The 16,228-nt window shown below is 34.9% G+C and overlaps 1 protein-coding gene across 3 annotated transcripts in view; it reads left to right on the plus strand.

Moving 5' to 3' along the window:
* PPP4R2 (protein phosphatase 4 regulatory subunit 2) overlaps nt 1-16,228 on the plus strand; it is a 59,339-nt gene that overhangs the window by 19,685 nt on the left and 23,426 nt on the right. The window contains exon 1 of one of the 3 annotated variants that reach the window (XM_044662177.1): nt 15,088-15,103. The exons of the other annotated variants lie outside the window; for them this stretch is intronic. The gene's annotated coding sequence lies outside the window, so the exon portion shown is untranslated. Of the gene's footprint in view, nt 1-15,087; nt 15,104-16,228 lie in introns of those variants that run through there. 3 annotated transcript variants of the gene reach the window in all.

A 16,228-nucleotide genomic window follows, 5' to 3' on the forward strand; every position in this document is an offset into this window, starting at 1 on the left:
TAATTTTTGTCATAGTGAGTTCTTTTTTCTTTTTTAACCCTTACCTTCCATCTTAGAATCAATACTGTGTATTGGTTCTAAGGCAGAAGAGCAGTAAGGGCTAGGCAATGGGGGTTAAGTGACTTGTCTAGGGTCACTGGGGTAGGAAGTGTCTGAGGCCAGATTTTAATCTCTTGACTTCCATGTCTAGGCCATGAATCCATCCACTGGGCCACCTAGCTGCCTTCTTACCTCATGAGTTTTTGTCCCATCTGTGAAGGGAACCCACTTCTAGGATCATGCATTGGGGTCCTACCTGTGTCTGTGCCACACCACTGAGCGTGAGTCACTGGTCACTGACCTAGCCACTTGACCCAGACGTGATTGGGAAATTGATCTGGGTCTAAAGGGGAGAAAATAAAGTAGGGGGAGCCAGGAAGTGGGCTCTATTCTCTCAGGTGTGGAGACAAAAGGAAGTGGCTAAGGGTTCCACTGGGAGACTCCATATGCAGAATAAATTTAGGCTTTTCCCTATCTGTCTTCTGTTAAAGTAAATGCTAATAAACTTTATAGAAAATAAGGACCGAGTTGAATTTAGTTATTACATTCAAAAGCTTGGAGCTTTGCATTTATAAAACACTAGATTTTGGTCATTCATTCACTGCTCTGTGTTGTATAGCTAATTTAGTCTACTGATCTACCACTCTTTATTTTTTAGCCAGTACCAGTTTGTTTTAATGATTACCACTTTATAAAACTGTTTTAGATTTGGTATGACTGAGTTACCTTCCTTCATATTTTTAAAAAAATCATTTCTCTTGATATATGACTTTTTGTTTTTCCAGATGAATTTTATTATTCTAAACTACAAAATAATATGGTAGTTTGATTGGGATGGCATTGAATAAGTAAATTAGGTAGAATTGTTTATTTTTTATTATTTTGGTGTGGCCTACTCATGACCAAGGAATATTTTCTCAATTGTTTTGATCTGATTTTATTTGTGTGAAGTGTTTTGTGATTATGTATAGTACATATAGTTCTCATGTTTGTCTTAGCAGATAGACTCTCAAGTAAGAATTCTATATTGTCTGCAGCTATTTTAAATAGAATTTCTGTCCTGCTGCTTGCTGTACTTTGTTGGTAATATATAGAAAGTGGGTTATTTTATTTACTTAATTCTCTAGAATTCTCCAAGGGTACTATCATATTATTTGCAAAGAGCAATTTTGTTTCCTCATTGCCTATTCTAATTCTTTTCATTTCTTTTTCTTTTACTGTTTAGGCTACCATTTTTAGTACAATGTTGAATAATAGTGGTGATAATGGGCATCCTTGCTCCACCCCTGATCTTACTGGAAAGACTTCTATCTTATCCCCATTACAGATAATGCTTGCTGATAGCTTTAAACAAATACTATTTATTTATTTCTGAAATGATATTTTATTCTTACTAATTACATGCAATAACAGTTTTCCACATGTTTTCTGAAGGTATAAGATCTGAACTGTCTCTCCTTCCCTTCCACTTCTTTCCAGGAGATGATAAACAATTTGATCTGGGTTACACATGTATTTTCTTTTTTCTTTTTTTTTTTACACATGTATTTTCATGCAAAATATGTTTGTGTATTGTTCGTTGTTGTAAGAGAATACTCATGAACCCCAGAATAAAAACCCAAAAAAGCTATAGTGGAAAATAGTATCCTTTGATCTACATTCTGACTCCAACAATTCCTTTTCTGGAGGTGGTTAGCATTCTTTGTTGTAAGTTCTTTAGAATTGTCCTGGATGATTGTATTGCTGAGAATAGCTAAGTCTTTTCAGAGTTGATCATCCCACAGTGTTGCTGTTAGATAAATACTATTTATCATCTTAAGGAAAACTTCATTGTTCCTATGCTCTTTAATGCTTTCCAAGGGAATGGGTGTTGTTTTGTCAAAGATTTTTTCTGCATCTATCAAAATTAATCATATAATTTTTGTGACTTTTGTTATTGATATGTTAATTTATAATGATACTAATATTAAACCAACCCTGTATTCTTAATATAAATCTTACCTGGTCATAGTGTATAAGCTTGGTGATATAGTTCTGTAATCTTGCAAATGCTGTATTTAAAATTTTGGCATCAGTATTCATTAGGTATTCATTAGGGAAATTGGTCTCTAGTTTTCTTTCTCTGTTTTTGATGAGTCTTTCTCCACAAATTACTCATGGGTCAATGAACCAGGATGAGAAAAATGGTTCTGGGATTACAGGAGGGTCAAACTGACAGATGCAGAAAATCCTCTTGCTGACCTGTGACAAAATTTAATGAGTTGGGGTACACACTTTATAGGGAAAATGATGTAGACTAAGGGATTAGGTATGTCTTTTGCAGGGACAATGGTTAGTAATTTACAAGATGGAAACAATGGATTTAGATTACTTAGGTGGCTTTGAATAGTTTTCTATAGGTGGTAATTTAATATGTCAATTCAACATGTCAACAACACATAACCCAGCTTTATATAGAATACTGTATGTTCTCACAGAACTTTTTCTTGGTAGAACATACACTATTTGTTTTTCTCAGGCTAGGGAGCAGGCTACGGGTCTGGCAATTTCTAAGCTATACTTTCGCAGAGACCTTGCAAACTGGGGAGCATTGGGTATTCCACAGCCTTGCTGGAATGGAACCCCCTAATCTTATGCTGTTCCCACATATTTTTGCTCTTCCTGCTGTATCAGTACCCTATTCATATCATAAAAAAAGAATTTGTTAGGACTTCTTTGCTTCTTTTCCCAAATATTTTATGTAATAGATTACTTAATTGTTCTTTAAATGTTAGGTAAAATTCACTGGTGAATCTATTTAGTCCTAATGATTTTTCCTGTCCTTGTGAATTCTGGAAGCCCCAAGTTTCTCCATTTCCCTTGGGAACTTACTCTAAGGGAAGTCCCAAAGTGACTTGTCTTAGACTGAATCTGGGATCTCCCAGTGCCTATTAAGTGCCCTGAATAGGAGTAAAAGAAATATTCAAATGCTAAATCACCCTTTTAGTCTTAGAAATTGCCCCCATCATATAGGAGATTCACTCTTAAGAATACTGTGTAGGAACTATCCTTATAGTATCCATTGTGGTAGACAACTCCCTGATGCCCCAGCCTCTAGCTACAGCCTCTTTCCTAAGCCTGCTTACAACCTATCAGTGTATATTTGATGTACTTAATTCCCCAAAAGGTATATAAAGATCCCTATGTTCTATTATTCTTTGGAGAATCATCTAGCTAGGTGCTCCTCTCAGATATTGTCCACAGAGCCCTAGGGCTTCAAAACTTGTGTAGTATTTGGTGCTTGGCTCTGTGTGGGGGCGATTATTATGGACCTATCTCTTTCCTGGTTAAAGGTTTGGTTTTGCTGACTACTTTAGTGATTCTGTGTTTTTCCAGAGTGACATTCCTAAGAAAAATCTTGTTCAGTTTCTGGCTTGTTCAATTTCTTTTTCTGAGATATAGGATTATATAAATTGAGGGTTCCCCCCCCCCCAAGATAGGGTTATTTAAGTATTCCCTCTTCTGTTAATCTAGGCAATTTATATTTTGTAAATATTCATTCTTTTCACTTAAATTTTTGGATTTATTGGTATATAAATTGGGCAAAATAGTTCCTAATAATTCCTTTGATTTCATTTGTGGTGGTCAACATTTTTATTTCTGATACTACTGGTAATTTGCTTTTTTTTTTCTAATCAAATTAACATGGTTTATTTTAGTATTTTTTCCTTATAAAATCGGTTGGTTCCTTGTCTTATCAGTTCAATGATTTTCTTTCACTTTTATTAATCTCTTGATTTTCAGGATTTCAAATTTGGTGTTTGATAAAGGATTTTTAATGTTTTTCTAGGCTTTTTAGTTGTATGCTCAATTCATTGATCTGTTCTTTTCCTCTAACTTATTGATGTAATTGTTTAGATATAAATTTCCCCCAAATTCTACTTTGGCTGCATTCCATAAATTTTGTATGTTGCTTGTCATTCTCTTTAATGAAATTATTGATTATTTCTGTGATTTGTGTCTTTGACTCATTCATTTCTTTTGGTTTAGATTATTTAGTTTCCAATTAATTTTTTATCTTTATCCATTGCTCTTGTGAATATAATTTTTGACCAGGATGTATTTAATATTTCTACAGTTTTGCATTTGATTGTGATGTTTTTAAGGCCCTACTACTTTTTTTTTTTTTTAAGTTTTTGAATAGGTATGTTTGTTCTTGCCCTGTGACTGAAACCCCGAATCACTTATGGGCAATACAACAGAGTGCTCTGCCCAATGCTAGCAAATGGTCTCCTGCAATCTCCTGACCAGTTGTCTGATCCCCTCACTGTCTGTATGCTGAGAGCTCTGGAAGATGCTGTTGGTGGACATCTTCCCAAGACCTGCTCTTAGCTTGTGGCTGTAGGCATTCTTAGGATTGAGATTTTTAAATTGTCTTAGATGGGAAAATTGTTTCACCCTGTCCTTTTGTTTAGTTCTAGGGCTCCAGAATTCGTTTTGAGGCATTATTTTTTTTTTTTTTGAGGCATTATTTTAACAGTTCTTTCTTTGCAGTGGCATTTGGAAGAGCTCTGGTGAGTCCTTGCCTTTACTGTGCCATCTGGGCTCTATCCTGCCAATACTTTTTCCACTATACCATATTAACTGATTCAATATACACAGAATTCATATACAAATTGCCTGTTTATAACTCAGATTTTTCATCCTTTAATTCTTTAGTGCAGCTTATTTCATGAAATTTAAGTTTTTATGTTTAGGGAAGACTTGTTCTGTAACAACCTCTAATTTATCTTTTGAGAATTAAATTTTGATGTTACAGTTGTGTGGAGTGAGAAATTAGTGTGTTCTCAAGTTATTAATATCTAAAAGCTGGCCTATTCCTCCCCACCCCCAATCCATTTCTTTTCAAGCTCCCTTTAAGACAAAATTATACTACCCTGTAGGACTAAGTGTTTGAGTTGGGTCTTTGGAGTTTGTTTGATAACTTGCCTTGGGTGAGTGTTGCAGACTGATCTGATCAAAACTTAAGTACCCTTTTTGCCTGAAAAGTCTCTCTTTGTATCAGAAGCTTCTTCCTGGGGGTCAAGGCTGGACTGATACTCACTTCAGGCCCTCTTGAGACAATCCAGTCCTGAATTCCTCTTTTGTATCTGTCTCCCACTTCCTGATCATTTATTAAAAATGTTAATTTGCGGGAATGTGTCCATTGTAAAGCTATTTTACTTTCTGTCTCCAACTTCTTGAAATTGTTAATTCTATTGTATTTGCCTATAAGTTGGGAATGTCTCTGCAAACCCGGGAACATTTTGTATCAGGAACATTGTATTGGAGTCTGTCTGGCTCTGTTGAGTTCGAGGCAGACATGACCATATCTCTCTCTTTAAATTTTGGGGGGGAATTTTGCCTGAGGTCCATGACTTGAGGCAGTGCCCCATATTTCTCTTAATAAATACATTCCATTTTAAAGATGATTCCCCACCTCCCCCATTTTTAAAAATAGTGTTTAAAGAGGGTGTACTTTGATATTTTCAAGGTCTCCTTAAATTTCCTCAACACAAGGTCAAGATGAAATATGAAAATATTTTCTGAGTCAACTGAATAAATATAATTATGAACTATTAATTTAAATACTTTCTGAACATCTTATTAAAGGCTTAATGTGAGTCATACTTTTAAAAAACCTGATTAATCATAAGTTTAATAATGTGTTCTAGTAGTACTTTACAGTTACATATCCTTTTGCAGCCTTATGAGCTAGGTATTGACTATAATAGTGCATGCATGGCACAATGCCCGACACATAGTAGGCACTTAATAAACATGACTGAGTAATTTTAGAAGACAAGGGACATTTGGAGCAGTAAAGTGACTTACCTAGGGCTACTGGAGATTGTGTTGTAGCTGGAACTTTATTTCACATCTTTTGGATCTGAGCTTGGTGTTGTTTTTTCTGTGCCACAGAAGAATTCATTCTTTGTCCATGTTACAGCCTTTTTCTTGGGTATGTCGACTTGGAAAAACACAGAACCACTAAAGTAGTCATAAACATCAAATCTTTAAATCAGGATAAGATACAAGTTCTTAATATTTGACCACCACACAGAGTCAAGCGCTAAATACCCACACAAAGCCAAAGCTCTGGGACTCTGGGAACAGTGTTTCTGAGAGAATGTACCACCAAAGATGATTCTCCAAAGAGTAACAGTACTCCAAAAGTAATTGGGGCTCTTTATATACCTTTTCTGGGAACAAAGGGCAGGGAAGTATGATTGATTAGCTCTTACTTTAGATACAAGGAAAGGAGGAGCCCAGGGCTTGACTGACAGAAAGAGGCTGATGCTTTACACTAGCTACAAAGTGATGTTTCTAGCCAGGTGTGCTGGACTACCTCAGTAATATCAATAAACTTAAAACAAAATTGACTACTAATCTTATCTAAACTGACATCACTAAGTATCTCAAAATCTATTGTTCAGCCCTGAGGTAAGGTCAATTGGGGGGGGGAGGGGAGGAGTCTTCCCTCAACACAACTTCCTCAAGGACAGTGGGCAAACTTAGGGTTTCAAAAAACACATTTAACTGATAGGAACTGATTCATTTTTTTTAACTTAGTGCTTGTCACTATATGTTGGTGATGGCAAACCTATGACACATGTGTCAGCACTGACACGTGTAGCCATTTTTTATGACATGTGGCCGCATACGGAGAACTATGGGGCCATATGCCGAGGATGAAACATTTGCTGTAGTGTAGACACTCTGCACTAAAGATGACAATTCTACCTATATTAATTTACCTATTTTGGTTTATTCAATACAGTATATATTACAATTATACATTTTTGTTATTTAAACTATAAATATCTCAAAATTATGGTGTTTTTTGTTTTTTCCAGAAGTGACACACCACCTGAGTTGTGCTCGGTTTTTTGGTGAATTTTGACGCACCAAGCTCAAAAGGTTGCCCATCAATGCTATATGTCATGCTTAGTAGGTACTTAATAAATGCTTTCTATCTTTTATTTTTGATCTTTTTCATTTACAAGATATTAGTTGTCACTTTTCATGTAATGTAGAATTTGAGGGGTAGCTTTGGGTTACCTTTTGTTATCACATTCCTTTTCAAGTATAATGGTTACTTACTCAGTACATCAGAGAAAGGGAGAAGAATTAATGCAGATGTGGGATCTGAACTGAGTCTTGAAGCCAGTGAAGTAAAGATAAAGTGAAATGGGAGAGCATATCAGGCATGGAGTGATTTGACCAAAAAAAAGGGCTAGATTAGGGAAATAAATGTATGTTTAGAAACATCAACAGCGTTCCTGGATTGTTGTTGGGATAAATACAGTGTTAATTGGGAAAAAACAGAACTTTTAAATAGTCAGAAAAACTAAAACTTTAATCAGGAAAGGGATAGTATTCAAGTATTTTGGCCTCCACATAGAGCCATGGGCCCAAAACTATACAGAGCTGAAAGTCCTGGCACTCTGGCAGACTATATATCCGTGAGAGAAATCACCATGCGAGATGATAGCTCTGAGGAACCATGAAACTTGGGGAACTTATTATACCTCTTGGGGAACTGAGGACAGGAGTATAGTTGATTGGCCTTAAAATGGCTATGAAAAAATGTGGAGTTCTATACCAGATTTTCTGGGAGAAGCTGTTGCTTTACAATGGACACAAAAGTGAAAGATCCAGCCTAGAGCTGGACTACCTGAGAAAGAACCTTGATACAATAGAGGAGCCTACTAGGACAAAAAAGGGTCCTTAACATCTGATTGAGTTTGTTAACTCAATCTAGAGTACTTTAAAATTTATCATTAGTCTGGAATAAATTCTCTTGTGACAAACTTGAGGTCTTTAGACCTCATGCTGCTACAAACTTGAGGTCCTTGAGATCTGGAGATTGAGGTTTCTAGATTCCAAATTGACCACAGTATAGAAGGATCACCTTGCTTCTGTGAGTTGTTGTTTTGTAACATAATTATTAAAAAAGAAAGAGGACAAAAGGCCTTGCATCAGTTGGCTCTCACAGCTGCCATCTAGCCATGGTCTCTGCCTTGTGCCTTCCTCCTAAGTAGAATTGATGGGTAGTACATTTTCTCATGTTTTGTTTTTTTTCCCTATATTTTTCATCTCCCTTTTATTAGAATGAGTTCCTTCAGAGTAAGAGCTGCCTTTTCTTTTTGCCATCCCCATCTTAGCATAATGTATAGTAATATAGTAACTGCTTATTAAATGCTTTTTCATTTATTCATCTTTTGCCAGTTTCATAAGTGTGAGGTGAAATCTGAGTTGTTTGGTTTACATTTCTCTTATGAGAAATTTGGAGTAAATCTTCATATGGCATTTAGAAATTCACCATTCTTTTGTTAAATTTTCATGGTGCCCCCCCCAAAGTTGTTTGTTTATAGTGGTTCTTAGTCTTGCATGTTGTGTTAGTTTCTTATGTGCCTTGGATATGAGATATTCTTAAATATTTGATTCAAATATTTTTTCTCAGTTGATAAAGGTTTTCTGTTTGTACAAGTTGTATTGATTTTATTTGTAATTATAGTTAAGTTTCAAGTGCATTTTTATATATTGATTCCCAGATATTTTATGCATTTTGTAGTTATTTTAAATGAGATTTTTCTATTTTTCCTCCTGGGTGTTGTTTTTTTTTTTGGGGGGGTATTCTTATGCTGATGATTTTGTAGATTTATTTATTTTCAAACTACAGTTTGCCAAGATTATTGTTTTAATTCTTTTTTTTTTTTTGTTTCCCTTGGGTTTTCTAAGTAAGCCATTATGTTGTCTACAAATATGGATAATTTTACCTCGCTTTTGCAGTTTTCTTTTCTAATTCAGGAGAAAGGCATAAACTTGGCATGACCTGTTTTTAATGATCACACTAACATTTAGTGCTTACTGCTATTTTAATGTTTTCTAGAACTTTGCAAGGACAGAAATTCATTCCAGTGGCCTATTGTCTCAATAGCCAACACTTAAAAAAAAATTGGAGTAACCTTTGCTTTTTTCTTATCTTATATCTATTCTCTAAGATTTTTATCTCTGATTACTTATAGTGATTCTATATTCTTATCTGCTGGTTCTCTTAGTATACTAAGATTTCATTTGTTCTTGTTTGACAAATTGAAATTACTGCAGGCAAGTGATGGGCATGATTCCTGACCAACTGGTTATTATTTTTTCACTTTCAGCATTAATCCTATCCTTTTCCATCATCTTTCTTAGCTTCAAAGGTCTCCTTTTTTAGTTCTCATTAACATTTAGTTCTAGTCCAGTTTATTTTGGCAGGTGGTATAGTGGATAGAGTACCAGGCCTGGAACCAGGAAGACCTGAGTTTTAATCTGGATTTCAGACAGTTAATCAGGGTGGTCCTGGGCAAATCATTACTATTTTTGCCTCTGTTTCCTCATCTGTAAAATGAACTGGAGAAGGAAATGACAGATAATGACAAGAAAAACTCCAAAGAGGTCATGAAGTGTTGCACAGGACTGAAAAATGATTAAACAACTTAACTTGACAATTATCAAAAGAATTCTCAATTACTTTACATTGCTTCATCCTTATCTTTCAAAAATTTAAAACCCCAAGCTACTCTTTTGTCTTAGAATCAATACACTGTGTATTACTTCCAAGACAGAGAAGTGTGGTATAGTCTAGACCAGTGATGGGCAAACTTTTTAAAGAGGGGGCCAAAGGAAAGGAAATGCTCATCTGTCAAGTCTTTTTCTAAGGCAACTCTTTCGAAGTTTCATTGTAGTGTATCCTACATTCTTTTCGTCAGATTAGGAATAATGTCAAGCAACTGGATAGTTTCAGGGGGGCTCCATCTGGCCCTCAGGCAGTAGTTTGCTCATCACTGGTCTAGGTCAAGTGAATTGCCCAGGGTCACATGGCTAGGAAGTATCTGAGGCTATAATCCATGTCCTCTGACTACTGTCCTGGCACTCTATCCACCGAACCACCTAGCTGACCCTAAAATTGGCTTTTTAAAATCTAGTTTTTGTCACTGAGTCTTTAAGACCAACATAGGTTGGTTTTTGTTGATAGTGGCTCCTCTTCCCATTCCTTTAGATTATTTTCAAAATTACATTTTCTGAGTTTCTTATTCAACTTGGACTGACTTTTGCAAAAGATTAGACCATCAAATCATATTTATGCTTCCTCTGAAAGCTTTCAAATGTTTCCCCAAAATCGAGGGTAAATGTCAGATAATACCTGACCTTTTTCTTTTGCTGTATCAGGAAATCTGTTATGAAATGGTAACTTGTAATCAAGAATCATTGGACGCTTCATAGCTGTCTTTTTTGAAGGATTGTGAAGTAGAAGAGTAGTAGAACTTTTCTTTGTTTAGGCTGGGAGAGCAGAACCAGAAGTAGGAAAAGGATATTGGAAAGTGGTCCTTGGGAAAAACTTAATTACAATTAGATCTGACCACAAGTGCAATGGGTTGCCCCAAAACATGGTTGTCTCTCCCAGAGATCTTTTATCAGAGGCTGAATTTGCTAAATATGTTATCATGGTGAATTCCTTTTGGATATGGATGACTAGCTGTTCATGTTCTTTCCTTGTGGGTTTGACTTGAGTTCAACACAGAACTTCTCCTTAGTTGCTTATTCATGTAGAGGGGCCATGTTGAGGTCTTTGAATTTTTCTGTCTTATTGTTTGCAAAAAATGTAAGCCCAATAAGCTTCAATTTTCACAATGGTCTTTTTTGCAAATATTTGCCATTAACAGTATACTGCTATATTACCATATATTCCTAAAATAATGATCTTTGTATTTGGAATCAAAATAAAACTCCTGATTCTTTTATTAGCTTCTCTATTCTTAACTCATAAACCATCCTCCTTTGATTTGGTTGCAGCTGTTATCTGGTTTTATTTATGCCTAGAATGTCAAAACTGTTGAGATTAACTTCCTCTGATAGTATGTTCACTTCTTAATTAGTGGACATAAGTTTAAAAATACAATACTGGTGTCTAAATAAATGAGTTTATCCTTACAGAATAATTGTGAGTCCAAGCAGGTGGACAGGAAATAAGCATTTATTAAGCATTTACTATGTGGTAGGTATTGGGCTAAGCACTCAGTATACAAATATAAGCAAAATGACAGTTTCTACACTCTGCTCAAAGGGCTTACATTTTAATGAGGGAAATATAAAAGGATAAAGGAAGCCAAAAAGGTAGGAGTGGAGTAAGTACTTCTAGGGGCAAAGTGTCAAATCCAGAAAGTTACAGGTACAAGAGAGAGGAGAATGAAGTGTGGGCAACCCAGGTCTCAGAAATGTACCTAAAATGGAGGTCTTTAGAAGGAACTCAATAATGGCAGAAAGAGCTCCAAATGGAGAAAGGTGGAGTGAGAAGACAGCTGAATCTCATGAACACTTCCCTCCTTATTTCCCATTCTAACATGGCCACTCTAGAAATTTAACCTCAGCTGAGTTCCATTTTGTATTTTTTATGAGTTAACATGGTAGTGTGGTCTTCAGAAAGCAAATATATTCTTTTGTCAAGATCTTATTTGAAACTTTTTCAATATTGTATAATCTACCAGAGTTTGTATTCTAATAATAAAGCATCAGGTTTTAAAATTTATCGTGAAAGAAGTTAAACTCACTGGATTGTAGTTTGAAGATCCTGTTGACTTAACCTTTTCTGGAAAAATTGAAAAAAATTTGACCTTTTTCTAAACCCACGGTTTTGTAGCAAATTTGGCACTTCTTGGGATACTCTTTTGTCCTAGGTACATGGTATAGAAGACAACAGACCTTTTAATCATCACAGCTTTCCTCAGTAGGGATTCACCAACTCTTTCTATTTTTCAACTTCCCCTGGCCATTTTTGAATGACCTCTTGTATCGTCTAAAGATCCACGTTACTATTCCTTGGAACAGGGGAACCTACTTTCTTCAGAAATTCTATTTCCTCTTCTGTAGGGCCTCTTTCTTACCAACTATAAAACTTAAACAAATGTTCTGTGGTCCTTTGATTCTTTTAAAAAAAAAACACAACAGATTTTTACCATTTCCTTTTATATTACCTAGATTTCCCCCTGTATTACTTTTCCTAACCTTTCTAGTGATCCTTCCTTTGTAACAATTTTCTTTTTTTAAAGGAAGAGAGAAAAAAAAAACCTTCAAATCTTAACATATACATATTGAGTGTTAGTGTAATGGAACAGACTTAGGACTCCAAACTTGATCCGCGAGGATACATTTGATTAAAATAGAAGAAAATACAAAGTAATTGGGAATTAGCATTGTATATTAATTTACTTACTAGGAAATATAAATTCAAGAGGAAACTGTAACAGAATACTTTTGAATGAGGTAAGAAGAGAAGTGACATTGCTCTAAATAGATCACAAATCTGGCTCATGAATCATAGTAGTGATAGATTGACTTCAGTTATTTAGTCACCTGTTTGAATTCTTTCAAAAAAAAAGCAAAGCATTTATTAATGTGTAACTTGATTTGAAGTATAGTTTGAATTCTGGCAAGTCACTTAATCTCTCTGTACCCCAGGAAAATTTTCAGTTGTAGAGTGGTTTTATGGATAGATACCAGTAAAATCTAAGGTGTCCCGTACCCCCCCCCCCCCCCCCCGTACTTTTGAAGATATTTCTTCATTTTTCTAGACTCGAGGCCTATATGATTCCTCAGTATTTTAAACAACTTAAAATTGTTTACTCTCGTCTTCATAGAAAACGTATTTAGGGGTATATAAAAACACAGACTTTTTCTCTCCCTATCTTCTTAAGGAAAGTAAAAATCAATTATTCAAACAGTTTTGTTGTTAAGTAGAGAGGAGAATGTTAAAGAATTAAAATGATTAATACAAAAATGTATTTTGGTCATTTGCCAATAGGACACATTTCTTTTCCCCCCCTTCTTTTTCACATAAACCTGTATCTTCTTACTGATTCCAAGGCAGAAGAGTGGTAAGGGCTGGACAGTGGGAGTTTGATGACTTGCCCAGGGTCTCACAGCTAGACAGTGTCTGAGGTCAGATTGAACCCAGGACCTCCTGTCTCTAGACCTGACTCTCAACCTCTGAGCTACCCAGGTAACCCCACAGATTTATTTCTAGACATTTATTTCTTTGTGTTGAACTCTTTATGACTCCATTTGGTTTTTTTCTTGATAAAGATACTGGAGTAGCTTCCCATTTTCCCTAGCACATTTTATAGATTAGGAAACTGAGACAGGTTTATGACTTTTCAGCATCACAAATCTACTTTCTGAGGCCAGATTTGAACTTTGGAAAATAACTCTTCTGACTTTAGGCCAAGGACTCTTTCCACCTACCTGCGGCATTTCTAGGTAAGGGGGCTGAAAAATGAGTTCTTGACGTATGTGCTATATGTTATGAGAGAATGCTAGCACTTGTAGAAACGTGCTGTATAAATCTAATGTGGAAAATGTGGTTTACTTGTGTTCAGAAGACTTAAATGATCTGATCAGTTTATTCTTATATTATAGCACAAAATCTTATTTGGTGACATCTCTAATTACATCTTTGCTTAATTGTCCTGACGTGATCTTCTTTCTTTTAATATTTTTTCATGCAGCTTCCCTTCCAAGTGGGAAGTTCTCTGAAACCCAAACACTTATTGCCCTTGATTAAGGAAAGATTTTAGTGGGGAAATTTACTTTGAAGTAGGCTTTGAGAATACTCTTTCTAGAATGCAATAGGAAAGATATGATAGTTAAAACAACTTTTAAAGTCATCCTAAGACATAAAGCTTTTAACAGTTATGTATCCATATGTATATTATTTGTATTATGCATTTACTTAAATTTATTCAGCACCTAGTATGTTCAGAGCACACCTAGGAAGTAAGGGATGTATAAAGTTGGAGTTTATGTGCCCTATATTGTTCATTAGTAGGGGAAAGTAGCAGATGACTTATTTCAGGGTTTAGAACACTTCATTAGCATTAAGTGTGTATCATGTCATTTTAATGCTACTAAATTGCAAATTTAGATTTAAAATGAAACTTACAGATGTAGGCCAAAAAAAATGCTTTTGTGGAAAGCTTTATGATCCAAAATAATTGTATGGTGATTGCTTTTGTAAAGCAAAACCCTTTTCCAAATTGAATAATTTAATCTTGACTTACCTACTTTATAAGTCAAGAGTTTCAAATATCATATTTGGGTTTAAAGATGGATATGTCTATGCTTACCTTATTTAGGCATCTCCAAATATGAACAATATTTTTTTTTTTAAATTTTTAAACCCTTAACTTCTGTGTATTGACTTATAGGTGGAAGAGTGGTAAGGGTAGGCAATGGGGGTCAAGTGACTTGCCCAGGGTCACACAGCTGAGAAGTGTCTGAGTCCGGATTTGAACCTAGGACCTCCCGTCTCTAGGCCTGGCTCTCAATCCACTGAGTTACCCAGCTGCCCCCTGAACAATATTTTTTAATCTTGGTCATCAAGGATTTTACTTGTCCACCATCATTTTTCATTCTCTTAATTCTTTCCCATTCTATGGACAACCTACTTCATTTTCTATAGCCTTATGTTCCTTAGCATCTGCTGATTTAATTACCTCTTCTGTAAAATTGGAAATTAACGTACATACCTATTTCATTTTAAATGTCCCAACTTTATTTGCTGTTGGTAAAATTACTTATGTGAGCTCACATAAACTCAGATTTAAAGATTGTATAAATTTGGTTATTTTAAAAGGACGAAACTCTAATGTAATTTTTCGTGCTCCTGTCTTTGATGTATGGAATTCTGATATACTTGTCACATTATTCAGATACATTTTTACCACTGTATGACTTTATTGATCATGTTATATAATAGTGAATATTATTGGCATACAAGGCAAACATTTCACAGAAGGTTAAATATTAATCTGAGTATTTATGCAATTTCATTTAAATTAAAATTTTTTTATTTTAAAAGATCTGAATAATTTATAAGACCCGAACCATTATAAAGTTGAGTGGCTTGTCAAACTTATAAGCTTCTTCATTGGTTCTGTTTAATTTTAGAAACTTTTCTACACTAGGAGTTGAAGCTGTATCTTCGGGACTTATTTTAAAGACAGTAAGTCAATCCATCATGGTGTGTCTTCATATTGTTGCCAGTGCTGTTTACCATAGTATCTAGAAAGAGTTAGTGAGTTTGGCATTTGGAGAAGTTCTTAATTTTTAGGGATCTTTTTGAGTTCTTAGACTTGAGTTACAGTAGAGGGGGATATGCTTGCCAATCTATGCACTTTATTAGGACAAGAACCTTTATTTCCTCAACTCAGCTTTTAACTCATGCTGTAGGCAATTTTATTTTTACAATCTTCTTGCCCTAGAGAAGCATGCAATAATAGTGTTTTTCTCTGCTGGAAGTTGACCAATTTTTAATTAGGATTTTTAAAAAGCATCCCCATTCTATCTGTATCATTTTTCACAGATATTTAAAGACGATCTTCCATGTGAAGAAGAAAATGGTGTGTGAAAAAGAAATGAGTAAAGGACAGAAATTCTTGAGAATTTGACCAAAAAAAAATCCATATTTGAATGTTAAATTTTACTACTCACTGGAATCTTCTTATACCACCAGAATTTTCCTGTACATTATTTTTATGAAAAAGACAAATGACAAAAAAATTCCTTCATGGATTTATTTGACAACAGAAAAAAACTTGTAGGGTATAATTCAGATATAGTGTATGCTTTAGATTATCTCATACCTTCTATACTTATTCCATCAGAGAACTAATGCTTTATTATAGCTTTTTGTGACATCCTCTTTGTGGATAACTTCAAATCTAACTTCATTTCTAACCTCTGATTCCAGCCTGTATTCTAAATGTCTACAGAACTCCTGCTTGAAATTCATTCTCATAAACTCAGCATATTCAAAATAAAATTCATCAGTTCTCTCTATCATTCTGCTCTAAAGACTACTTCAACTTTGTCACTTGTTAAAAGCTTCACCTTCACATCCCTTGTAGGTAGTCATTGTTCAATACAGAAATTCTTTCTTCACTATTCTAAGATTTGTATTCCTTCCTTTGTATTTCTGCAGAAGTAGTTTCTTAGTAGTAGTTCTATAAGTCCCTCTTCCTTCCATTCATACTGTTGCCAGATAAGGTTCAAATTGTATCGCTTAATATTTTAATTCCTCTCTACCTACTTGCAGCCTATTTCTTAAATATTCATGTTTTCCATTAGC

The sequence above is a fragment of the Gracilinanus agilis genome, chromosome 1 (assembly GCF_016433145.1).
Source record: "Gracilinanus agilis isolate LMUSP501 chromosome 1, AgileGrace, whole genome shotgun sequence".
NCBI lineage: Eukaryota > Metazoa > Chordata > Mammalia > Didelphimorphia > Didelphidae > Gracilinanus > Gracilinanus agilis.